Raw genomic sequence first — 27,699 nt, 5'->3', positions numbered from 1 at the left:
TTTCTGTTGGATAGAGACATAGCCTTATAACATTAAGAGTGACAGGCGGCCGTCACTGCGAGCCCACATCTGCTTGAAAAATATGCGGGTCTCTACCTATATATATTGACCTACTCCTTGAATAGAAGAATGGCAAGTCTTAACGTGAAAACTTTGAAAAGAACATCGCTATCATCAATTACAGTGTTCTGCGCTGAATTTGTCTCCGAAAACTGGGCCTACTTCTCCACAAACATGCTTCCCTTCACCGCCCTTAATCCAGCCGTCCCTTCCTTTCATTTTACATGGNTGCGTCTTCTTACGCTTTCATCATAGTCGGTGTAAAATTCGCGTTGGTTCATTAGATCCCATGTTGAAAAGGTGAAGTTTGTCCCCAAAAACCCGGATGACAAATTACTGACAAACGGTACGTCAACATCTTTTGGGTTTTGTCGCTGCAACTTTTAGTTTGCTAGACTTTACGTCATCAACATTAATTATTATATCCTCATCTTCTGTTCAGTTTCCCGACATTTTGCTCACTGCTCTGCGTGTCAGTTGTTAGCTAAGGGAAACAGGAGAGATTATGCCCGCCGTGCTAATTAACAACGCTTGTTTCTTCGTTTACACACGAAGAAATTTCAATTTAAAAGACAGAAGACTGCTTGTAATGTCATTAGTTATTTAATAAGACATAAAAAAAGACATATAACCAGGCGTTTGCTACTTCCATTCATCTCAGTTGTTAGATAGCAATGTAAATTCGTTCTAACACATCCATCAAACATTACTACTCTCTTGATGTATAGAACCTAGAAATAGCCTCTAGTGGTTCTTCCATTAAGCAGAACAGCCCCTTCTTAATAGAAGAAGCGCTAAGATAATTTTATGGCGTCCAATCTTCGTCATTCCTTGTAGTTTATTTAACATCCCTGTCAGTCTCATCCTCCTCCTCTTCTTCTTTTTCTCTTGCACCCATTTGAAGCATAGATCATCCGTGGAATGCTCGTTTCAATTCAGGTTTTTAATTTGAAGGCGCGTCCACATTACTCGTGCTCGTGTGACTCGCTATGCTCGCAAGTAATGCGGACGATATGACTAATCACGAGACAAGCAAATTTAAAATTTTTAATTTAAAAACTATAGCCAATAAATTAAAATACGACTACAACCTATACACACTACTAGTAAATATACGGATCCTCACGCGCCGAAGTCTGGCCAGCAACTGAAGTAGTGTGGACGAGGATTTACGAGCACAAGTAAAAGCCAGACGAGTCTCCCGACGAGCACAAGCCTGGCGAGCACGAGTAATATGGACTCGCCTTTAGACAGTCGGTAGGACTCCTTGAACGGGGGATTAGCCGGTCTCAAGGCCGCTTCTTTGTTCTTCCAATGGTTCTTCCAGACCATTCAGGGCCCAGGCCTCTTATTCATTTCCTTAATCATTTTTCATTTAAAATAAAAAGTAATTGTAAAGAAGTTGCATTGAAGACAGAGGCGGGCGTGTGAGGTAATAGTTTCGGATTTTGTGGAAATTGGAGAACCTCTTGAAGATTCTCATGCAGGTACCTTGTAATATAAAACAACTCTGTGGCTTTAGTCTGTATGCAAACTATACCGACTGAGCGACCGCCGCTTGTCGGCGAAGTTAGTGACAACTTTAGCGGATAGAGGGTGACCGTGATCAGCTCAACGAATCCCCACGTCCGCTAATTTCGGTTTTCTAAACCGGAACTTCTACTAAAGAACTAATAAAAATTTGGCATAGAAACAGGTAACTGTGTGTTAGAACTGGAAAGGTCCTTTCGAAATATATCCTGCGGCGTGCAGAAGGTGACCCATTGGGACACGACCGTCTAGAAGCTCTTAGACAAAGAGGTCCTAACCTGTCCTCTCGAGTGGGGCAGAATTCTGTTAGGCGTCCTGCACAAAGTGTCGAGACCTGCCTTGCTACTCCACGTGTGACAACGGGCTTACAAAAACAAAAGGAAGCGAGATAACTACAGTGGGGCTCTTTGTTTTATATCCAAAAAGCTTGTCTTGAAAGGAAAGTAAATATATATTTCATAACCGTCTGCGAGATAGAAGGCTTGCTACTTAGTGAGACTGAGTCTAATATACCCAGAATATTAATGTAAGAAGCGGTAAATTATCTTAAATATATGGTTCGGATATGCTGATTGTCTCGTCAGAATGATAAATTGGTTTGCTACTTAGCGATGTGTACAAGCATGCTCATATTAAACATTGCTTCAAACTAATTTTCTGTGGCACGATATGTTGTTTCCATATTACAAAACGCGATTAAAGAAGTTTCACTTGTCACTTAACAGGTTTATTTTATTACAGAATTTTATTTGTTCGTTCATTCCATCTTGTTGGCCTAAAACAGAAATACCATAAGCAGAAAGCTACCTTCTTCAAATTGGTTTCTTCGAAACGTCGCTTAATTTTCAACGGACTAGACGGCGCTATACTCCAGAAGATGAAACTCTTCAGTTTCATAATTTATTCTCTTCTCAAAGTATTATCAGAATGAATAAAAAGCACTATAAGATTACGTACACTAACACGTATCAAGAAGATAAGAAATGCTTACAAAATTTTATATGAATTAGGATTCTCTGTCTTCACTAGTCCTATTCTGGCAACGGATTTATCACAGTCTCAATGTAACTTCAAATCACACACGAAGTCTTCTTTACACAGTCTAATTCCTTTCTTTCCATTTCTTCTCAATCACCTTAGACTGCCATCTCCAAGGCGCGACCCAGTTCTCTACAACTAAATCAAACGACTTTCTGTGTCCCATTATAACCCTTCCGCACGGACCACGCAGAAAACTCAACCTCTCTGTTATTGAGAAAGCTTGTTCACTGATCCGTTGCCTAGCAATGGACGTCATAATGTTGTCCACGTTGGCTCCCGCAGGAATGTATTTACTGAGTCGTTGCCTAGAAATGGGTCTATAAGTCGTAGTATACAACGAACTTACACAGCAGTAGAAGAGACAGCGTTTGGATTTTATATATAAGGATACCAGCATAAACGAGAGATAATGTTCTGCTTCTATTTGGAATTATGCTTTTTCCAGACCCAAACTTGTATATTGAAGCCCCGTAAATTACTGTAACGGCACCATAAACACCTCGCTTAAAGTTACGCAACAATAGGACGAATGTTTATAGCTCGTTGATAGGCAACAGTCAGCGCGCCAATGGACTGGAGAGATAGTTATCACGTGACTTGTTTCCTGTGTAATCTGTGCTACGCAACAATAGAATTGTGTTTCTGTGCGTGGTCCGTGCCAAGAGGATATGAAAGAATACGGGAATGAGAATTAACTTCACTTGAGTTCTAAAGTTCCAAGGGAACAAAAGTGTGGCCAGAAGAAGAATTAGAAGACTCAATGTGTGGCGTTACACGTGCTGTAGTTACAGTACTTTTGTACAGTGTGAGACCTAATTGTAGTTAACGACTAGTGAAGATCCAACAAAACCGATTCACAAATCCAAACCCGAGTCTAGTCACTGAAACACGTGCCACTATTAAAATTTTTAAGTCCTTTTTATAGTCGATATTTAGGAAAAGAGAGAGAAAGGTAGTTGTAGTGAAGGTTTCAAAAGATAGTTTCTTCTATTTTTCTCCATGACAGAGAAACTTTAGGTATATAATAATAGATCGCAAATCACTTCCTTTCGTCAAATTCAGCAACATTCGCTTTTCAATAAGAATACGGAGAATTGACTCTATTCATAGTGTGACAAAGTACGTGTATAGTCCGTTACCAACATGGCTCTTAACGCTTCCGAAGGAAAGGCTTCACAGTAATCTCTAAACATTATTTCTAAGCCCTCCGTCTCGCTTGTAGTCAATCCCCCAAAAGTTTCGTTCTTGTAGAAGTAAATTATTGTCACGAATTTACGGTAGTAACCACGTATAACGTGTAGGGGTTGTCGTGACTAATAATAATGGGTTCTGGATTTGATGATTGGGTTTATTGACTCTTATTTACAATTACAATCACTCATAACGACTCATAATCGAAAGCGTCTTCTCTTCCATTGTGACGAATGAAGAATGAAGAATCACGAAACAGTTCATACCTCGCAGGAAACATATAACTTCCCCGCTACAAAGATCGGTCAGTTATTATTCCTGTTTATTGTGCAATCATACGGAATACACTTTCTATGGCCACAATGCATTGTTTTGGTATGATAAAGCAGAACAGGGTTGATAGGGGGCCATGGCACAATCTATAGTGCATAAATTGGTGAATTCCACAGATGTTTCGCTCCTAGGCTAAAGTTTAATTCATTAAACAACCAGCGTGCAGTACCACGGCAACAGGTCTGAAAGGTTAAAAAAAATGAGGTCCATACAATCGAGACGTCGAGGCCTCCACATTTTTCTAAACAATCGGCTCACAGATGGATGTTAGGTTGTCAGCCTTATGCGCCGGCCTCCCTTTACCCCCTAAGAAGATTCCTGATATCATTTCTGTTGGAGGCTGAGTCGACCCCAGGGCCGTAGTGAGGCTGGAAGGATTAAATCATTTAAAAATCCAATGACCTCATCGGGACTTGAACAAGCGACCTTCCGGCTTGTAACATAATGGCTTAATCAACTACACCACTCCGTGCCTCCCGCCTGTAGGTCTATATAGAAGAAAATATGTATGATGTCATCTTCTTTAAGAATTTTGGTGCTTTTTTTGTCTTGTATGATCCACGAGAATATTTACTCTGATTGCCATAATAAATTGAACAGTTGTATTACTTCAGTTCAGTTTTTTTAAGACGAATCCTTTGCAAGAACGAACATTTTCACAATTTTATGGAATGGATTGTACTCTTTATCTCCTGCATTGTTATTTCGGAAGGAGATCCGGCATTAAACATGCTAGCGTTGTTTGGGTTCGCGACAGCTTGTATAACAGTTCAGCCTATTCTGTTTGTATTGTCACTCTGATAACAGAACGTGGCGTTCTATCTGCATAAAAAAAACCCTTTCGAAACCTATGGTTTCAAACCGAATTAAATCCTAACTGAACACTAGTGTGCTTATCTCCACATTTGAAAGTGTGAAAGTCCTGTGCCATAATGAAAGAGCTTGAAGCACTGAATAATTATGATTTGTTGGATTTATCATGGTGCAGTTTGTTTACTGAATGATTCAACTAGCGGCAATAATGAGCAGAGCATGCGCGACTTAGTTTTTGCCACTACTGGACAAGGTTACTACATGAAAATTCGGATTTCTGTACGAATTCATTTGGGCAATAGGTTATTTACAGAATCCATGATTCTGTAAATATAACCAATATAACATTATTTACAGAAGTTGTACTTATCAAATATTGGGAAGAGTCAGGATAGCTCAGTTGGTATAGCGATGGGCTACAAGGTATAGGGTCGGTGTTCGATTCCTTGCTGTTCAAAATTTTTCTTTTCACCACAGTGTTCAGACGGGCACCAAGTCCACGCAAATTCCTATCCAATGGATGCCTACGGCTCTTTTCCCGGGGGTAAAGCCACCGTGGCCTGAAGCTAACCACTCACTTCCATCAAGCGTGAGGTCAGAAATGGTGGAGCTATACCTCCGCACCCCTGTATGTCTTCATGGCGTGTGACAATGCCTAATTAACGAAGCACATGGACAACTTTACCGTTTACTGTATCAAATGCTATATCACATACTAATATCTCTATTTTATATTCTAGATACTTGTTGTAGGCTAAATGGACGGAGTTTGATTCCCAGTAGGAGTAATAAATTTTCCTTAAAGCCACTCTGTACAGATCACCCCTGAGATCCACCAATCTTCCTAACGAATGGGCACTGGAGGCCTATCTTCAGGGATAAATAGAAGAGAGCGTGAAGCTTACCACTCACCTTCGTTGAATATCGAATACATGAAGCGTTATTCGTCTTCGCATTATAGCGTAAGAACGACTTATCTCACATATGTATGGAAGTATTTGAATACCTGTGAAGTACACAGTTTTGTGACGTAATTATATACGTTAATGCATTAATCTTCCGCAAACTTTAATCATATGTAGATAACAATGGTGTCTGAGAAAGCGCTCGTATATGAGAAAGTAAGCCGGATATAGGTTTCTATAACTTAAATCTGCATAACACATAGTGTGGCAAAAAAATCTCAACATTATTAGATAAATTGGAACGGTTGAAAAATTAAAGTCAAATGCAGAATTCGATCATAGTGACCTCACGGTCTAATGCATGAACTGTCTTCTCCCGCTGGAGCACTGGGTTCGTAGGTTCTAATCCCACTATAGGCGTGGATATCTGTGTGCGTTTATTCTGTGTTTATGTTGTTCTGTGTGGAGGTATTGGTCTTGAGACGTGCTGATCCCCCGTCCAAGGAGTCCGTTCTACTGTGTATAGAAGTAATAACTTGAAAAAGTGTCCTAAGTCCAAAGGGCTGTAGAACAATATAGAAAAATGCAGTTAATCTGAACGGTATAAGGCGTAAACAGTAAACAGTGAATGAATAAGGGGTGGGCATTAACTGGTCCATACACCACAGTTATCAGTGGTTTGTTCTGTGTCTCACTCTGTGCTGTTAATTAAAGGGGGCGTGTTTGTAGTCTTCCGGTTCCATAACGCAATTCTTCAGCTTAAGAAATCTTAAGTAATTTACAGCCTCACATTCAGACAGGGTGTATATGACGCTGATTCATTTCTTTCCAGTCACTCCCTTCAAGTGAGAACGCTGAACAATCTCAGGTTAAAAAGGTGTCCTTTCAGATAACAGTGGCATGTAAATAGTTCTATCACTTATCGTAGGTAATTTTTGCTTGGTTCCAGGCTTTTCCTAAGAACCTTCGGCCGAGATTATTTGCGGGAAACATTTCACATATTTGAGTTCTCTTATGGAGTCTCATTTCTCTGTCTATCTTGCCATCCATCTGTGGCTCTACAGCCCTCTGTTGGGCCTTAGCCGCTTTTCAGTTTCTTCATCTTTTTACATAGTCGGTAGGAGTCTTTGGATGGGGGACCAGCCAGCTGCAAGGCCGCTACCTACACACAGGACAATATATACACAGAATAAACGCACACAGACATCCATTTCTTAAATGGGATTCGAACCCACGATTCCAGCATTCCAGCGAGTAAAGACAGTTTATGCCTTAGACCGCGCGGCCACTGTGACAGGCATAAGTATACATACTCCACGCCAAAATAAATGATGTACTAAATTCGGCAATGCTATTACGATTGGATTGTTACATTTTGAAATCTAATAAAAGCGTCACGCCATGTTGTGCACGTGGTACGGATAGTCGAAATAAAAATATTGAATAAAATCGAAAGGTCACTGCTAGCCGTCTCGAATTCTCTGTCGATTTACGTTGTGAATTGCTGAGCTTAATCTAATCTACAAGTACTTTGATATTTCTTTGAAATCTAAACTGTTTGCAAGCAAGGACTTCTTTAACTTCTACACCCTGTGACTAGTATAGCAGCCCTTGGTATTGTATAATAAATAAAAACATTAGTTAGTGATTAAAATTTAAGAACTAATTATATAGCTTACACTCAATGAAATTCTCTCCAGTTTAGAATACATTTCGAAAACAAACTGAATCAAATAGATGCAGAGTAAGGCTGGGTCCACAAGAGCGCACGAAGTACGTCCGTTGCAACGAACGTACTTTATGACGGACGTTACTGAGGACACCACACAGTTGCAGAATGCAGTGCGTAGTTCTTTGTCTGCAATGGAGCCAGAAGAAAGCGTAGCATTCGCCTCTCTTGTTTATTTCTATAGCGGAAGTCATGACGTTCGTTACAACGGATGCATTTTGTTCGCTTGTGTGGCCCCAGCCTAAAGGTGTTTGAAGAAAATCACATTATGACACAATTTATCCGAAAACCTCCGCATGAACTGGACCCCTACTAAACCACCCTGACATGCAATTTAACCAGAAGGACCGCAGTGGAAATTTACCACACTTCCGCAGGAACCAAACCGCTACCCCCACTCTTGCTCAAGGTCACACATAGCAAAATTTGTTGGTGATGGCAGGAAATCCAGAAATTTGGTTACATAGGTTTTGCGAACCCCGCTGATGTGGGAATGGAAATTATGTCCATAAAACAGTTTGGTTTATTATACCCATTGTTCGTGTCGTAAACAGCCAGTCATTACAAATCGTACCTGCATTTATAGTCCATCATTAAACAAAGAATGCATAGTTCCTGCTCTGTTGAGGTTTTGTTGGGACACACGAAAGCGACATACGCTAATCTCACCGAGAACAATGAATCGTAAACTATGCATTTTCAACATGCCTTTCAGAGGACGCTGTGGCTGATTTCAGGAATCAAGTCTCGTTTCATATCAAGTCGTTCATACCCTCATCTCATTTCTTGAATTCATCACGACTTTATTTCTGTTTACTTTCCGGAATAGAGGTTCACTAATTTTAGCATAAGTTTCGATGTTTGGAAAACGAAATGTAATGTGGGAAGTTAGGTCTTTTTTTTCTTTCGCAGTCATTTAATGTAGAATTTACACAGACACCTAAAATTCTGGAAGGATATAATATAAGTAAAATATAATTTGAGAATATTTCAACCTTTATATTCATGTCTAAGGAACTTAGATTAACTTTCAGATAACTTCATGGAACTCAGCCCCTTTTCAGAAGTCGCCAAATGTGCAACTACTAAAAAACTTCCCACATTTTATGGAACCCGAAGGTTTATTACCGTGTTTAAAGGAGCCCTCCACTGGTCTCTATCTTGAGCCAGATCAATCCAGTCCATACCACCTCATCCTGTCTAAGATTCGTTTTAATATTATCCACTCACCTATATCATGATCTGCCTAGTGGTCTCTTTCCTTCTGGCTTTCCCACCAATATCCTATATGCATTCCTCTTGGTCAACATTGGTGCTACATGCCCTGCCCACCTCATCTTCTGTGACTTGATCGTTAAATAAACCATATATAGATAAATTCTTAATACTGTAATGCTATTCTCCTATTACTGCCAAAGTTTTCGAAATTGTCTCACACTTCATGACCTTCAACAAAATTTTGTATGTATTTCTCATTTCTCCCTTACATTAAAACACCAGGACCTACCTAGTCTGATGAATTAAGCCAGACATTAAAAGAATTGGATATATTTTTCATTAATTTAAAATTTCTTAAGTCTTTTCAAGTACGTATTTTCTTGTTTGCTTCACAAAATTTTTCTTATTCGTTTTTTCTCCTTTCTTTACATCATTTCTATTCATAAGCCGTAATACCCATCTTTTGTAATGAAAGCTATTTCTTCGCCCGTCCCCTCCCCCCTCTTGCCATTAAATTTAACAGTTTTGTACAATTGCCTACTCGAGTGACATTCTCTATTGAACGAGGACAGAGCTCTGTCTTTCTTGCAGTTCTCCGTTCTTTCTCCACTCACAGTTAACTCACTGATGACAGCCTTCTGACAATGCCTCGAACACAACAAATATTGGACGAGCAAAGAGAGTGAACGAAAGCGTAGCTAAGAATACGAGTATTCCTTTGGCAGGAACATCACAATCGTGACGCCCAGAAGACGTAGTATGTTCCTATTGTTGCGTTTGTTTTGTCGCTGGCATGAGAAGGCATTATCGCATAGATATCCTACAAAGTATTCAAAGGATCCGAGGCTAAAAGTTGAACTCTTAGTTGCTTCTTATCTGAGAAGGTGCCCGAACGACGAAAGAAATGCCAGTCTTCCTGAAACTTCGGCTTCGAACCTGAGAGTAGGAGGACTTTTGTTCAACTTCTCTTGTTATAAGCACGCTAATTCTGGCATTATTTATTTCATTCTCAACTCTGCTGTTCTTTAAATTTAAGAGCTTTGCTATACGAAAATAACATAAGGGCCAAAAGGGCAGCGGTAAGAAACTCATTGCATGAACGTGAGTCTTTCTTGAGAAACATTTAGTCCTTCAATATTTGAAGATATCCTTCACGCCTCTTAAGGTAGCTTAAGTTTGATTATAACATTCAAATATGCCTGAGATTTTATACTGTCCTAAACCGTTTTAACTCATTAAATATCTTCGCATTCTACATTTTGAAGTCCATTTTAATATTGTCCTTTCACCCAGGCCTGTGCCTCTCGAGTTACATCTTTCTTTCAAGGAATCTGCATATGCCGTTCATTTTTATTTTGTCATTCTGATAATGTTTGACGAAATATAAAATTGTGGCGTTCCTCAATACGTAATTTCCTCAAATTTTCTGTTATTTCCTGTCTTTATATCAGAATATTCTCTGTAGTATCCTATTTACAAATATAATCAATCAATACTTACTTTGTGTTTAGATATCACCTCCATACGAAACAATAGACAAATTATACTTCTGTGTAACTTGAATGTATATATGTGTAAGGGTGGGCCATAGTACTTTGGGCCTTGCACCGCGACCATCACTGATATATTGTGCTTTCCTTTTGATTAACACTTTATTAATCCTACACTTCGAATAAAATGTAGGAATTTGATTATGAGGGCGTCATAAAAGTCTCATGGTTCCAAGAAGTACTGGTCCAGGTGACGAAATCTGAAATAAGCTATGGCCTCACAGTCACACAGGATATGTGTGGCTGATTCAGTCACTTCTAGGCACCTTACATTTCCGTGGGTTACACAGAGGTACATTCAGTACCGAGACTATATAGGATGGGATATCGATATAAGGGATTAATCGGAAAGGATTCGGTAGGAAGTGCTAGTGTCTCAAACGAGGCATCATCACGGTATTAGCGTGCGCGGATTGAGAGAAACTACTGAAATCCTGCATTATGAGCCGGTGACTCGGCTGAGATTCGAAACGAAGACTTTCCGAATAGAAGTCTTCGGTTTATCCACTAGAACAGCCTGGTCGGTGTAACTTATTTTAAGCATTATATGTCTACATATGGACTGGGCACATAAAAGGCTCCGAATTCAACGATGCCAACCAATCCTTCCTTACTTTGTCCGTTGAAGTAATTTTTTCACTGTTTTACCCAGCTCCTTGAAGGAAGTGTACTTATCTTTATGTCGAAAAGGATTTATATTAAATCTTTCTTAAGCCAAGAGTTTATGAACCATAAGATGAAGCGAATAAAAAGTAGAGTTGTCCCCGTGCTTAACTAATTAAGCACTACGCCATGATGGAGTATGGGGGGGGGATGTATAGATCCATGTTTTCATGACCTCGGCATTAGTTGGAAGTGAGTGGTCAGCTTCACACCCCAGCCGCTTTACCCTCGGGGAAAGACCTCCCCTGTACGCATTGGATAGGAGGTTGGGTGGACCCCAGAGCCGGTCTGGAAGACGTGGAGAAGAGAAAATTTTTGCCCCATCGGACTCCAATCGCTTTGTCTTCCAGCTCGTAGCCAGCCGCTATACCGACTGAGCTATCTTGGCTCTTAGATGAAGATAGTGGGCGCTGCAGTCAATTATATATCTTGGACTTTTGTTTCACAGTTTCTTAATTATAGGGACAGACGGCAGGACTCCTTGGGCGGGGGATCAGGTATTCGCAAGACCGCTACCTACACAGGACAACACAAACACAGAATAAACGCAGACAAACATCCATGCCTCGAGTGGGAATCGAAACCTCGACCCCATTAATTGAGCGGGAAAAGACATTTAATGCTTTAGACCGCGCGGTCACTTTGATCAGCGAGTAGATAATAAGCGAGAGAAACAGAAAATGTCTTATCAGAACATGACGATACGGACGGACCCGAAAGGGAAGCGGAAGAAACTGATAGTTTCTAATCTTTTCCGGCAATTCTCTTTCAGCCGTCACATGTTGCCACTTCTGTTCAGTTTCACGCTAATACGAACTTAAATGCGGTAAAGTCGATTGAAATTTAGTAAATGACAACTCTAATGCCTTAAAACTGGAATAGAGGTCTTCGAATAAATAAATAAATTTATTTAATTCTTTTGGTGAAACTTTAGAAAGATATTCCATGAGACTGGGACACATTTTAATGCAATGATAATGCCTCGAAATAAATAGCATTATTATACAAATAACTTCTGAAATTTATATAGGTCTATAAGAGAATGCTAGTCTTAAGTAACTCGTTTTTTCTCAAAATCTTTCACCAACTGCATTAAAAGTTTAATGACTTTGTGATAAACTCTGTAGGACATGTTAATAATTGTGACATATCGAGGCACTGCTAGGTAACGGGTCACTAAACATATTCCTGCGACGACTACTTCCGTTGCTATACAACGCGTTGTAGATAACAACAATAGAGGAAGATACGTTTTCTATGGATCCGCCTCGAGGCTATACAAGCAGTCCAGTCGTAGAGCGGAGATGAGAACGAAAATGGGGCGTGTCCTAGTTGTTCACGAAGTGGGTATATTGACTATAACTGACTGTGATTAAGAGAGATTGTAAAAGAAAAGTAAGTAAATCCAATAATCCAATCCCGAATCCGTCTTGTAAGTCACACGCAACTCCCCACCTCCCCATTCGTGACAATACTTTCCAAGAACCTGCAATTATCTCTTCTGCATTTTTCTACATCTCTGTCAATTACATGCCGGCATTTTCTTTGTCATTCTCATGTCGAAGTTGTGTGCGAAATATCTCTTCCCCATTTAACCAGTCACTAATGTTTGAATAAATGTTATGACACTTTATTGAGTGCCATTTTATTAAGTGACATGCATTTATTACATTATCTTATTTTCATATTCAACAATTATCCCCTTCGAAAACTTCCAGTACAGAATTACTTACGCCCTTGAGTGGCAGTATGTCTTTGTTTCATTAGGCAGTATCCGCAATCCTAGCTTTCCCAGTCTGAGCGCTTTGGCAAAAGAACTAATTTAGATCAATAACAGTTCAGTGCAGTTGCAACTAAAATACGATGTAAAAACTGAAGCCTCCTCCACTGAAACCTGTGTATACAGGGAATTCAATCTTAATCTTGCAGGTGTTGCCCATTTGCAATTTGTTCTTGGAGCACCATTAGTGTTAGCAAGTTGTATGCTTTTAATTACGTGAAACAAAAGAGGAATAAAAGAAGAGGAAAAAGGAGTGCAATATTAAAAGGAAAATGTGGACCTTGGAATAGAAGCGTTGTTCAGCGACTCCAAGTTTGTCTTCTATTCCGCTGAGACAGAAGAGGACGGAAGTTGCTTTGTCAGCAGTAGCAACAGTTGCTAGTAACCCGACCACTGCAAGGTTTACACAGCTCGCCTCAACAGAGATGGTGCTGCCACGGATCTTCTTCCTCCTCTCATCCCAGGGAACAACACACCAGCGGGAAGATAAACAATTCACTTCACCGTCCAGGATTCCTGTTGAGAGCCAAGTCGAATAGTTAGCTACTTCGGTTTCCCCTGCCAATTTTCATTCCACCAATTGCTCCACAATCACCCTCATCTATCATCTTGGGCTGGTACAATAGGCCAGAAGTGGCCGCAGTACAAGGGACTTAGTCCCACCCCACCAGCAATAACAAAATAAAAGCTACACTTAGCGGTCTTAGTAAATTAATACAATGAAATATCTGAAAAGCAAAACTGCAAGCAAAAGTCTGCTACATGTGTCTTGCCGGTTTCTCTGCTTGCTTAATTCCTCCACCCTGAAGAATAATATGATTTGTTCCTCTGAAACATCTGTTGATTCCGAACGGACTATACAGTGTTATATCCCAGAATATAGAACTTTACATGATCACAGCTGTGAGAACCTCAAATCCTACGCGAAATTATATCCCAGAAGCTAGAATATTTCGAAGAGAGAAACGTTGTAGTGACATCGGTCTAGACTCGTAATGGCGAGGTATTGGATTCGAATCTCGGTTGGAACACAGGATAAACCAACTGATGATTTTCGTGACATTCCTCAGACACTCCAGGCAAATTACGGGATAATACGTCTCTTAAGCCACAACAGCTTCCTTCAAAATAATTTTTAACCGGTTATTAATCCATCTTTCGACCATCCGAAGCTGTAAGCAACATCTCTATGAGTTTTCTTGAGGTTTTCATTGAAGAATCCCGGAACTCCTATCGAAATGAAACATGCAATCACTCATTCATGGAGCTGAGCCCTTCTTGAAAAGCCGCCATTTGTGCAACTACTTAAGAACTTCCAGTATTTTATTGAACCCAAAAGTTCATTACCGTGTTCACAAGAGCCCTCCAGCGGTCCATATCCTAAGCCAGATCAATCCGGTTCATTCCACCCCATCCTATCTCTGAGATCCATTTTAATATTGTCCACCCAACTACGCCTTGGTCTTCCCAATGGTCTCATTTCCTTCGGCATTCCCACTAATATCCTATATGCAAGCCTCCTCTCTCCATTCGTGCTACATGCCCTGCCCACCTCATCCTCCTTGACTTGATCATTCTAATTATACTTGGAGAAGCGTACAAGTTATGCAGAAACATGCAGTCTATACGTAAATTTCAGTAAAGTATATTTAATTTGGTATCCTGATTTTTATTCAAGAAATTTTTGCATTCGAATGTTGGCTGCACTGTTGAATTCAGCCAACATTCATCTTCTCGTTTCATCCTGCACGAAAACGTCATCTGTCGGCACAGATTCATTAAAGAACCTACAAGCCATTCGTATACTGTTTAAGACGGTTTTGAGCGAACTTGACAGATCTGAAATACAAATAAAATTAACCCAGTAAAGTCTGCAGACACAGACTGAAAGAACGAGAACATAGAACCGTGTAGTCTAGTCGTACACCCAAGAGAATTCCATGGTTTCCCTTAAGATTGCAAGTAAGATGAAAGAAAATATCTCGGTACGGATGCTCACGAGTCATTAAAGTTGCACGAAACGTCTGGCCCGTCTCGTCTACTCGGTCCAGTCCCGTTCACAAGCAGCGAAGCCATTCCCTGTAACGTAACATTGGTGGCAGCTGCGGAGCGGGCATGGTCGACCTCAATTAACTAAATGTAGGGAACTTCTACTGTGAGTCCACACACATTACTGTTTGTAGTTCCGCAACTCCGTGTAGTGTGTCGCATCGTAAATTGTCTGCCTTTTGAAATTACTTTTTGCAGGAATATGTAAAATCTAATTTTTTTTCTACCACAATTCGTTTTCTTTCGTCTTTCAGATGTTTATATGTTTCACATATACATAAGAAAATAATCATTAGTTGTAGCAAAGACAAGATCAGATAGGTAGCATTGTAATGAGGTGTAAAGATAGGTACCTGCAGTTTAGTCGGTATTGCAGTCAAAATTTTTACCCAAAAATGATAGCTATCAACTTCAGTGAAATAGTAACTTTATTCGATACTTTACGAGGTAAGTAAAGCAGCCAGTAAACGGAAAACAGCTAGAAACGTGAAATTTTGCTGTTGAACTTTTCATGGACTCTCACTAGGTTAATATACAGATTAACATTTAATGATTAAACCTCACACAGGGAAACGTACAAACACCAGGAATTTACAAAACTCTACACTGATTTCGAGCATAAGTCCAACTCACAAGAACACTCTGAATAATATCATGAAGTGGTTCCGTCTAAAACCAGAAAATAATATTAACAAACTGACCACGCCCAATATGGAGAAGGGCGAGCACTTCGATGTGCGGTTGCGTAATGTGACTACGTAACCGAACGTAATTTACGCTGGCGGAACGTCCAATAATATAATTCACCTAATCGAAACGTGACGTTAGGTATAATATTGAGCGTGTTGACAATTTATCAACCTTGAATTATATAATTTTAATGTATACTTTTATAATCCGAGGTTTCATTGCCAGTCAGTAGCTTAGAACCCCATACTGTGTCTGAAGTGCCGGCCCCACCTCAGAAGTTTACGCAGCCTCCACGGTGATACAACTGATTACATCAAGTGACAAAATATGGCTATATACTTCCCTCCAATGGCATAACATTCCCACAAAAAAATCGTGAATATCAGTGACGTAGTTCCCGAACGAATGCGGATGGCTCTAGGAACAAAGCAGTGACTTCAAGGCATTTGTCTTGCACAAATTACCCTTCCTGTGTAGAAAATGGGAAAATATATACATGATAATTATTTATGAGGAGGAAAATTATATCGTACCATAGTCGATCTGAAACTCGAATATTTCTGTTTCAGTCAAGCTAGTGTGCTGCCTGCCCTGTCGCTGTGACATAAATAACCAGTGATACGCCAAGCCTACATAGCTCGAGGTACGTACTTTTCCTGGTATGAAAAGGTGTTTAGAAGGAGAATGTGCTTAAATTTACGTAAACTTTCTGAATAATTGCGGGTTTAATATAATATAATATAAAAAATTAGTGAAATTCGGATGGCAGAATTTAATACGTGTATTCTGGGTCCAATAATGGCGAGGGCATATTATCTTACTAACACAAACTTCCTCAGTTCTACAACGAAATCCAAGTGTCTTAGCTCTGAACTGTGAAGCCGAAGTGTGCATGAAGGAAGAATACAGCGTTACATTCAGATATTGAGTTTATGAAAATATATAAGTATGTATTGTGTACAGTGAAACACAAATTATGACATTGATGTAAGATTTAAGGCTTTCACGGCGGTGACTATGAAGAAAGCAGTCTTCTGGGATTTGGCACCGTGTATATGTGGTGTTAACCGACGTTTCGGAGGAACGTCGGTTAACACCACATATACACGGTGCCAAATCCGAGAAGACTGCTTTCTTTATTATGACATTGATGTTTCAGATTTATTTCGTAATTACTTTAAAATATTAAAAAGCATTTGTGCAAAGTGTGTCGTATTGGATTCATCATTTGTAAGTTAAATTGATTTTACAACTGAATTTATGTTGTAACAGACATCAGGGAATAATTTAGATCCCTAACCTCTGAAAATTACATATGTGAATAGTTTAGTAGACACCACACCATAAGTTTGTTTGAATCAGTGTAAATACTTGTCAGAAGACAAGAGTGTAAAGTGTGTTCCAAGTTACCATTGAAGAAAATATTCTTGTATTTATAAGTGAGCTTTGTGTGACATATATAGTGATGGGTATAATGTGTTTTGTAATTGCAAGACTGTCGAGTGATATTTCTTTTCCACATTAAAGAACCAACAGTTGCCCTACTAATGAATATTTATTGTTTGCCTCATGAATATATGGTGAAAATAAGGCGGTGTCTGTAGTCAAACACAACATGTCATTGCAGTCATGTGTCATAATATTCTGCAAAATATGCACAGTGATGTGTGGGAAATGTGTCATAGTGTGCACAATTAGGGCAGGTGAATCTCAACTTGAAAATTCGTTCATGGTGTGACACAGAAAGTTGTGTTCCATTTTCACCCAAACTTGAAAGATTACATGTTTGTTTAGGACATAATTTTTGTCCTTGCATCAATAGAAGTGCATAAGAAGGCAGAGTGTGGATGGAAGTGCAAGGTCCACCTGAAGACAATCCTCCAGTCATATTTTGTAGGTTTGTGTGTAATATTTGCAATGATATATGTGTCTTCAAGAATGCAGAGTTAAATTTTCCGTTCACAAATCATAGTCAATAGTTTTCCGTGTTATGTACATACTCGCAAAGTCCAAGTGAAGGTTGGAGCATTATATAAAATTTGGGTCTTAGAGAAATATGTTGCGGTGGTATGAACTCAGTTCTTCTGGCTCAGGATAGAGACCAGTGCCATCCCTTCTGAGGGAGGTAATGAAACTTTAGGTTCCATAAAATGTGAAAATCTTGAATAATTAAGGGACTTACAGCTTTTCGAGATGGAATCGACTCCCTGGTGTTAGTTCACTCCAGTAATAGAATACTCCAAAAGGAACAAAGAATTGTTCCCCCATTCATAATGTTATGTTTCAGCATAATGTTGCACTGTATAGATCTGACTTTGGAGGTTCTGTGCCGTCGACGTGTAACGTCTTCCAATATTCTTTCTTCGTATTTCTTTATTAGAATGTAGATGTCCAGTTAGGCCAATAAATGAATACGAAGGAAGAATAGTGAACGACGTTGCACTTAGACAGCACAAAGCTCCAAAAATCAGAATTGCTCTCTCATTCTTAAAGCGAGAGGCTGGGAAAATTTAATGTAATTTATGGAGCGACCATTTTCCTTGCAATTTTATAAATGGATATAAAGATTGTGCGGGCGGAACTGTGCTGCTGGTGGTACGCTTTCAGCAGTAACATAAAATTATATTAAGAATAAGTTTATCATCTTATCCGGATCACCAGAAAAATAAGCTTAGGTATATAGAATGAAAAATAGCTACAAAATTATTTGTGTGAGACTGTATTATGGGCCAGTCAAAATTATTTTTCCCTGATGAAACCATAAATTTTGTGTACCCTTGGACAAAATACACTTAAAAGGCTTCACAATTACGTAAGACGTGAGTGTCAAGATATAATAAAATCTCCTTTAATCTTCTCGTAGCGTACAAAACAAACGAAGTCTCACTCCAGAGTTCCTGTTTCAAGAGACCCTGGAGCTCACACAGAAGTAAGTTCCCAAAGATGGAGATGACATGAAAGCAAATTCTATATTAACTTGACAATAGGTCTCATAGGGGAGCAGAATATTGAAGAGCCTGTAGAAAAGAAAACAATTGCTTCTGACATAATATTAATCCACTTCAAAGGAGCAATTATGAAGTGGATAATGAAGGAAGAGACTATTAGTAAAACGGGTTCCTTAAAGTCAAAGAGCTAGTCTCGGTCACGTGGTGTGCTCTTGTAGACCTGCAAAGTTCAGCTGAATTCTGTAAAGGACGTCAGCTAATATGCTTCATGAATTAACTCTTTTCAGTCAGAACGAGTTTGACGTATTTATTAATATGAATTAATTTTATGAAATTTTTATAATCTTCCCTTATTACTGTTAATCTATGGCTATATTCTTCCCTCTAATGGCATAAAATTCCCACAAAAAATTGTGAATATCAGTGACATAGTTCCCGAACGGGAACGGGAACTCGCCCTCTAACAGAAATGAGTACCAGGAATTTTCCTGGGGTGTAAAGGGCAGTCGTCAGTGTAAGGATGACAACCTTACCGCCATCTGTGAGCGCACTGTCTACGGAAAATGTGGGAGCCTCTACGTCTCATAACTTTATAGGTCTCAACGGCCTGTTACAGGGATAAATTTTATTAATGTTAATGATAATCCTACATTTCTATCGTGAAAATGGAATTCATTTCCAGTGAATTTTCATTAGCCTTAATTTGTTCAGGTATGCGCTTTGTGCAATATCGTTTTTTGTTCAGTCGCCAGATTATTATTATATTATATTGAAAATATATTTTACACGAACCAAGTTCTAAACTTGTCTATAAAACAATTTTTATACCACAGTTCGAATCCACTCAAAGTCATGGATGTCTGCGTTTATTCTGTGTGTTGCTCTGTGTAGGTAGAGGCCTTGCCACGGGCTGATCCCCTTTTCAAGCAGTCCTACCGACTGTGTATTGATTAAGGTCATGCATCTATGAAAATTGAAAACTCTACAGTTTCCTTTTAATTTGTTTGAAATTTATGCCAGTTATTTAACATGCAAATATGATTTATAATAGCAATTTTAAGTTTCTTTTAGCTTTAATAATTTCCGAAATATTCTTTTTTAATGTTTATGTTAATGCGCAAAATAAAATACCCCCCATGATGCATTTTCTAAAATTGAGTCATGAAATATGGATTTTTGTGCTTATTCTAAACAAATTAAAACTTATATCATATCAATTATATTGCTTTCTTAACTACTGAGAAAATAAAAATTAACTTGTATAGAAATCAAATTTCATTTTTTTTCTTTCAATTTTATTTTTAAGATCAATGAAGTGCAACAAAAGAAAAGTAATACAGTCAATTTGTTCATAAGCAAATGGGAAGCCTGTGTGTAAAATTGTGTACAGATTGGTAAAAAAACTGCATCATGTGGAACCTTTTAAAAATTGTGAAAATGTTGAAAAATTTAAAGCGAGAATATCCATTTTAAAATTTAGTTAAAGAATATCTTTGTTTTTTTACCTGAGATCCAATTAAAATTGACCAGATCCATATGTGTGATGTACTGCTGAAAAGAGTACAGGCAAACCGTGGGGGCGCACAGCTGAAACACGTGCGCAGGGACATTTAAATGGCGCGAGGCCAAAACAACTTTCATTTTACGAAATAGGAAGATATAAACTATTTTATTACACAAAAATCAAAATTTGTGATTTTTCATAACTTTTCCCCAAATTTCACAGATGCACCTTAAGAAACCGAAAAATCCGCCAACGTCCACAAGGGCTGTAGAGCCATAGATAGATAAACAGATAAACCTTATGTTGTTAATGAAGCAAAATTTCCGAATGGATTTTTCTTGCGATAACTCTCCAGATATTTGGGGGGGGGGCTGTGTGTTTTCACGGTTTTGTTAGTCCCTGCAGGAAGTTTCCAGGACAGTATCTTAATTAAGCCACGACCTAACTAAGTCTATGCAGATGAATAATTGAGAACCCGCCAGTCGCTCAGCTAATCAAGAATTTGCCAACATTTTGTGGAACCGGAAGATTTATTACCGTGTTCACAATAACCCACCACTGGAGTTTGCGGATGGAGAAGTTGGCCTTGAGATATGGAAGGTAACTCTGAATATATCGAATAAGCTGTCGCTGATAGCCGATAAGGGATGAAGGCTGGATGAGCTGGAGGCTTGTGTGTTGGGCGTGGGACTAAAAACTCCTTTAAGTAGAAAAGTCATTTTGGTATGAAATATTACATAGGGCCTCGTACTTAGGTCGTAACACCGTTATTCAAAATATTTTCCGAATTCATCGTCATGAAATATGCTCTCGTTAGAATGTATTAATTAATTAATAAATTCTTTCATTAAATGCTCTACAGCCCTTTGTTGGCCCTGGCCTTTTCTTCAGTTTCATAATTATTTTTACACACACGGTAGGACTCCATGGATGGGGGTCAGCCCATCGCAAGGCCGCTAACTACACACAGGAGAACACAAACACAGATTAACCGCGGACACAGCCATCCATATTTTTGAGTGAGGTTTGAACCCACGATCCCAGCTTTCGAGTGAGCGAAGACAGTTCATGCCTTGGACCGCGCGGCCACTGTGATCGGCCGTTAGAATTTTTACCGTCTATATATTGATAGCATTTTAAAATAAACGAGAAAAGGGAAGTAAAATTATCTAAGATTTTTTAACTTAAAAGATTAAAGAAGACACGCAAGACAAGTTGTACAAAACCAGGCTTCATTCAAATGCACGTACGTTCTCCTCTCGAGTTTTCTTTGAATTCTGGAATCCCCTGTTGTGAGTTCGTTTGACAACAAAGCCATTTTGCCCAAATAGAGAGCCTTTTCATGTAACAGAGTTTTACCCCAAGGTGATGCAGAGAGATTACTGTTTGGTACAGATACGCAGAAACCTTTCAAACTTTATTCGATTTGCATGAAATGCCACAAAGAATATACTTTTATTTTTGGAACCTAACAGCACATAAGCTCTGTTCTGATAGTTCAGTTACAGAAAAGAGGACTTGACATAACCTCAATTCAGTCAGTAATTCTGAAAGCTTACGTAGCGATTCTATTCTTTCACAACTGTAATCCTCAGATGGGGCCACGCGGTAGAGTATGTGGTTCAGGAACTGTGCTACAATCCGGAAGGTCGCTGGATCCATTCCCGGTGAGATCATTGAATTTTTCAATTGTCCTAATTCTTACAGCCGTACGATGGCCCTGGTATCGACGCAGCCTCTAACAGAAATGAGTACCAGGAATCTTCCTGGAGGTAAAGGGCGGCCGGCGCGTAAGGCTGACAATTTATATAAAGCGTGTACTGAATGAATGTGTAATTTCTATGTATTCATATTTCGTTGAAGAAAATCGGCCGCTGACGGAATTTTTGAGTCATGTATAAGTCGAAAGAAAGTCTAGTATATTACCAGTGAAATATCCCTTTCGGAAATTATCAATACAGGTCCATTGTTCGCTCTTAAATATTGTAAATTAACGGTAAGTTACATTTTGTATAAGTAAGTCGTCCCTTTTCTCCTCTCTTTATTAATTCACCATCATTCATCGCCCTTTCTTTCATGCATTTCTGTCTTCATTTCTCATACACAACGAGAAATACATAAACATCAACAGAATAGCATATCTTCTCACGCTATCAGCAGTACCGTTTCATTAATTACTGACATTTCAGGGATCATCTCTGTCCATATCATCATGATCTGGTTATAGGGACAGAGATGATCCCTGAAACGTTCATAATTTTTAACCAAATGACACCGCCGATAGTCTGAAAATATTTTATTAATTTCAGCGATAGGTTCAGATCTTACAACAGAGCAAGATTTTGATGCAGACGTCATTTAAATTTATTTTGTGTCTCTTTATACGACACTGTTAATACTGTCAAAAGGGAAAAATAATAAACTTTCCTTGTGCTTAATTAAGCAGTATGCCATGAAGATATGTGGGAGAGTGGAGGTATAGCTCCATATTTCTTTACCTCGGTGCTACACAGGTGAATAATCAGCTTAAAATCCAGGCCGCTTCACCCCCGGGGAACTCCACGGTACCCATTAAATAAGGAGGCTGTGTGGGCCCCAAAGCCGAAATGGACGCTGCGGAGAACAGAAATGTTTTGCACACACATGGAATATCTCCGGTCCTCCACCCCCTAGCCAATCGCTATACTTTCTGAGCTATCCCGAATCCTTCGTCGATCAAGTGAAGTAATGTGAAGTGTCCTTGTTCGAGTGCAGTGAAACGAAAAGGGGCACGTGCCATTTTATAACTTTATATGTTTGGATTTGCACTGTGTGTACCTTGTTTATTGTATGTATTTTGTTTTGTACTGTTCCCTTTAAGTATAGTCTTTCCTTGTCTGTATCAGTGTAAGATCTACTGCCACCGGGTGAATAACAAATTGCAGCATAATAATAATAATAATAATAATAATAATAATAATAATAATAATAATGGTAGGACGAGTAATGTACCATGAATTGAAAATGTATGTCAGAGAATCCATTGTGATATATTTCAAGCACTATTCCGAAATTTATATTGAGGGACTAAGAAAACGTGCTTAGGCCGCCCCATAGCTCAAGGGTTTAGTCACTGGCTTCCCACCGCGGCGGCCCGGGTTCAATCCCGAGTCTGGTCAAGTGGGATTTGTGGCGGACAAAGTGGCGCTGGGGCGGGTTTTCTCCGAGTACTTCGGTTTCCCCTGTTAATATTCATTCCATCAAATTCTCCATCATCGTAATCACCCGGGGCAGGCTACAATGAGCCAATCAGTGGCAGCCGTGCCGAGTGGACCCAGTTGGACTCTACCCCCCACTAAGCGAATAAAAAAAAAGTGCTTAGAATCCTCAGTCAGGATCTCCTGACCGAGGTTCGAACCAGTTACCGACCAAATATATAAGCGTTACCACTTGAGCCAACTTATCCTTTGATACGCCATACATTTTATACCTTCACTGATAAATAAAGATTAATTTCCTGTTTGCTCTTCCATCTGCCATCTGGAATTAAATTACGAGGACTTAGCGTGTGTACTGTGTCCTTGCAGAAACCTCTGATATCCAATACACTCTGTTTTTACTTTCTTTTTCTGCTCAGTAGATAAATACTTCCGATGTGTGTTGTGGTCCCTGGGGGGATGCTGTGAGTCCCACGGGACTCAGTGAGGGAGGTGGTCACAGCGACAAATACGACCCTCTTGGAGATCAAGCTTGAAACGTGATTCTGAATAGACCGACAAGATTTCCTAGAGCTTCACAGCCATCAACCAACAGCTTTGCACATTACAATCAGACCAAAACCTGTATATATAATCTACTAAGAATGAAAACTTGTGCTATGGAACAAAAATTGTATTATCAAATTACAGGAAAATAATTTCTTCTGCTGGTAGTTTTAGATTAAGTGGTAAAGTTTCTATGTATAGTATTCTAAGTCACGCCATTAATTTCTGTTTCTAGTTGTGCGGTGTCGGTTTCCGGTTACAAGTTAGGCTACCTACTCCCTCGATCCCTTACTAAGAAGTTTATGCGGCGCCACTGCTGTTTCAGATTACAGGGTGAGGTCAAGTGTGAAACACCCAATTCAGGTCGTGCACTTCTGAACCTGACACCACATTCAAGCTCCCATTTTCTGAGACATAACGCTTCATAGCCCGACGAAATTTCAGAAAATAAGATTCTACACCATTGTGAAAACTTCAAATCCAACATGGCACCATATAATTTCAACACAAGCCCTTAAATATTTAAGTACACGCCTCTCTTATATTCCAATTTTTGTCTACTTTCCATAATTTGAAAAAAAATAAAAGGAGGTCTATGTAATCACCTTGATGTCTATCTGTGTATCTGTCAATTCGTGTAGGTAAAAGGTAAATTTGTCCCTGTGCTGAATTAATTAAGTACTACGCCATGAAGGCGTATGGGGGAGTGGATGTATAGATCCACATTTTCTTGGCCTCAGCACTAGTATGTTAATTTGTATGCTAAATAACATCTTGGATATGAGTCATGATATACTGTTTACTGTATCCATATGTTGGCGCATTCTATTTATATTGATTTTGTGATACCATTTTCCTTGTTGTGTTGACGGATAAGTTACCTAACCATTTATCTGTCCGCCTGTCCGTCCATCTATCTATCCATCTGTACAGCCCTCGTGGATCTTGGCCACCTTTCTCAGTTTCTTAATCTATATACATTCAGTAGGGCTCCTTGGACAGGGGATCAGCCCGTTGTAAGGCCGCTATCTACACACAATAACACAGAAAGAGGATAAACGCATACAGACATCCACGTCTCGAGTGGGATTCCAACCCACGATCCCAGTGTTCGAGCAGATGAAGACGGTTCATACCGTAGACCGCACGACCAGAGCAGTAAATACTCTCGGGAAAATAACTAACACGTATTGCAAAGAAATTTATATTGAATCATTTTCGGGAATTCGTTCCAACATGTATAGTTACGAGAGATAAGTATCATGTCTTAGGTACAGTAAATACGTATACATTCGGTAAAAGTAGCATTATGGTACTAAGTAGGCAACGGCTGTCCGCATCTATGTGCCCTTCATCAGCCGTGGTACTTCCATTTCTACGCCCTGTACGCTAGACACATAACGACAATCAGATATTCCTCGTCTTCTTTTCAGATATCTTTCTGCGCTGTCATATTTCTCTGCAGTACTCAACTGTACTTGGTTTCCGGTTCTCTCCTGCTATGTCTCTCGGCTGTGTGCTTACGCAACAATGGGAATTGCTTAGGTTTTGGTCTATCTTGCCATTCTTTCTCTGTAGCACTCAGCAGTCCTCGAGTTTCGTTATATTCTGTTTTTTATCGCTGCCTCTCTGCAGTGTGACTAAGTAATACCCAGATTTTTCTACTGGAACCAAATCTACTTCTCTTCCATTAGACTTTATTCTCTCGCTATTTTCTACAGCAGGCCTGTACAATAGTCACATACATTTCATCTTTCTGTTAGGTTCGATTGTCACTTGCTACGTTTCTCTATATTTGGCTTCTGTCAGATTTTCCCAATTCTCGCTCCTCTCTCTGGTCTCCTCAACTGTATGACTAGATTTCCGAACTGCGGTAACATCACTTGGGTAATATTCATTATCGGGGCACGGATTTTGATGACCTGAAAATATTTAAAAAATGACAGAAAAATCCAGAAAAATGACCTAAAGGAGAAAAGAAAGAACAGTTCGCTTCCATGTTATTCACATTTCAGAAAACATATGAAGAAAAATTCCCTAAAATGGCCAAAAATTACAAGAAATACCATTAAAAGTCCAAAACTTTACCAAAGAATTATCCCCAAAATGAAAAAAATGACCTCAAACCTAAAAAAGTCCCAAAAAAATACAGAAAATTACCTATAAAATTTACATTTCTGTAACCAGCAGCTCATATCCGAGATTTATATATTTAAGAGCATCGCATAGGATACAAGGAAAAAAAGATGACATGTCATCAAAATCCGGGCCCTGTTCATTACACATCATACTACCGGAACCCATTCAATGTTGTTACATAGCATTCTCTTCTGTTATGACAGACACCTTTAGTTCGTGCGCTGTTATCAGCGTTTCCTCATACGTTTCTGACGCGATTGAAGTCTTTTACTTATTTCCAATATCTCTTCGCCTTTGCTCCTTCTAGGACATCAGAAGTTAACACTTTCTCCCATCGGCTGGTACGAGCTTCTTATGTAGATTAGAGAACCCAATATTGATCCATCTAGTTTTCGTCAAATGCACTTCAGTACTGTAACAACGGTTTCTCCCGATAGATGTCAGGAATATCGAAGTTATTTTCAGGTATGGAATATAAATAATTGGTAGACAAACACATAAGAATTTGATAGTAGTTATGAATAGAAGTAGAAAACTGAAGTAATATACTGCAAGTTTCTGCTTTTGCCAACATAATTTCATAGCACATCTCTCTAGACAAGCAATGCAGAATGCATATTGTTACTTCATCAAGTAGAATAGGCCTATGTTACTGTAAATATAGAGGTATTTCAGGAATTTTACATGGTCAAAGGGTGCATATTCAATGAAATCTTGATTTCAATATGTTTCACAAGGACTACAATGTATAAGACATTTAAACACTGAAATATTTCTTATAAAAGTGGATTGTAAGCTCCTTTATAGATGTTAGGTTCTTTCTGATGAAAGTAAAAAGCTTTACACATGCACAGAAGTTGTTTTCCCAATACATTCCATGCTCCAGAGTCAACAGCGAAGACAACACCAAGAATTTCCCCGTAGAAATTATAACAAGTTTGATGTTACTAATAAACTTGTAATAAATTACAACCCTTCACAATCTTTTAATCTAACAATCTGTGTATACTCGCATCAGAACCAGAATATGTTTTAAATACTATCTACAAACTGAACTATTCATCACGATGTGGAAAAAAATATTCGATTCATTATGTAGCAACTACTGCAGCTTGTACACAGTGCAGTGAAGCCAAGCATCCCTGCTTACTTATTTAATTACTATTTTTTTTCATTGGCACTACAGCCCCAGTGGGCCTAGGCTTACCTCCATGAACTTCTCCGTTCACTTCGGTTTTTCTAGATCTTACACATTCGGTAGGACTCCTTGGGCGGGTGATCAGCTCGTCGCAAGGCCTCTACATGTACACAAACAAGGAAAAACGCACACACACAAACTAAACATCCATGCCCTGAGAGGGATTAGATCCGACGATCCCGGTTTCGAAGCGAGCGAAGACAGTACATGTCTTAGACTGCTCGGCTGCCGCGACCGGCAACAAGGATCTTACATATAGTGTACTTATTTCTTATTGGCCTTACTTACTTACTTACTTACTTACTTACCACTACTATTACTACTACTATCACTACCACCAAAACCATTATTATTATTAACAACAATATCAAAATAATAACAATAATACACTAATAATACTTGGAAAATTCCACATAATTTTCATATTTTTCAGTCTCCAAGAACACGGATGGACTGTTAATCAGAATTACAATTACTTGGGTAAAATTACAGTTAGGAATTAAGCTGAACTAAAGGATAAATAATATAACAATACAAGTAGTTCTGGGCTTTCAGGCGTCATATCACAATATTCAAGTAGCCTAGAATAAAATCAAATAGCGGAGTTTTATGAAA

General features: G+C 39.1%; 1 protein-coding gene across 5 annotated transcripts in view; it reads left to right on the top strand.

Annotated features, from left to right (window-relative positions):
- LOC111865522 overlaps positions 1-27,699 on the top strand; it is a 254,438-nt gene that overhangs the window by 54,597 nt on the left and 172,142 nt on the right. For 4 of the 5 annotated variants that reach the window (XR_002842984.2, XR_002842985.2, XR_004513134.1 and 1 more), the window contains exon 2: positions 16,122-16,195. The gene's annotated coding sequence lies outside the window, so the exon portion shown is untranslated. Of the gene's footprint in view, positions 1-16,121; positions 16,196-23,623; positions 23,758-27,699 lie in introns of those variants that run through there. The other variant, XR_004513136.1, reaches the window with a different exon arrangement.

The sequence above is a fragment of the Cryptotermes secundus genome, unplaced genomic scaffold (genome assembly GCF_002891405.2).
Source record: "Cryptotermes secundus unplaced genomic scaffold, Csec_1.0 scaffold560, whole genome shotgun sequence".
Classification (NCBI taxonomy): domain Eukaryota; kingdom Metazoa; phylum Arthropoda; class Insecta; order Blattodea; family Kalotermitidae; genus Cryptotermes; species Cryptotermes secundus.
Note: the sequence above shows the minus strand (reverse complement) of the source record. Positions and strands in the feature narration are given on the sequence as shown.